Below are 514 nucleotides of genomic sequence, written 5' to 3'. Positions count from 1 at the left end.
TCAAAAAAGAAATACTCAAACTTTACAGATAATATCATTGTACCAGTTATATCATAAGAAGTTTCTATCAAACTAACTAAAGCAGAAACCTTAACATTAAAAATTGCTAATCAATTCAGTCACTGGAATATGACCTAGGGGAAACCCTTGTAAAAGTCATCAATTGAACTTACTAACTTGTTGATTCCAATGCAAGAAACAGCATGTCCAAAAGACGATTCCAATGCAAGAAACAGCATGCCCAAGTCTTTTGGATTTTGTTGAGCCTTGACAATAACATTTCTGTGTTATTTGGTCTCTTGTAGAGAGTTGTCTCATTAGCAATCATACCATGTCCTCTTATTTTTATATTTTTACATTAATTTAAGTTTTTCTGTATGAACAATAAAATAAGCTGAGGTTTCTTGTTGAAGTCCTCACAAGAATTCCCAATTGTTCATTAACCCACAGAATTTGCATTTTAAAAACTCATATTTTTTTTCACGAGACGAATAAACAACTATAATGGTACAAA

Source organism: Mytilus edulis, chromosome 14 (genome assembly GCF_963676685.1).
Source record: "Mytilus edulis chromosome 14, xbMytEdul2.2, whole genome shotgun sequence".
NCBI classification, from domain to species: domain Eukaryota; kingdom Metazoa; phylum Mollusca; class Bivalvia; order Mytilida; family Mytilidae; genus Mytilus; species Mytilus edulis.
Note: the sequence above shows the minus strand (reverse complement) of the source record.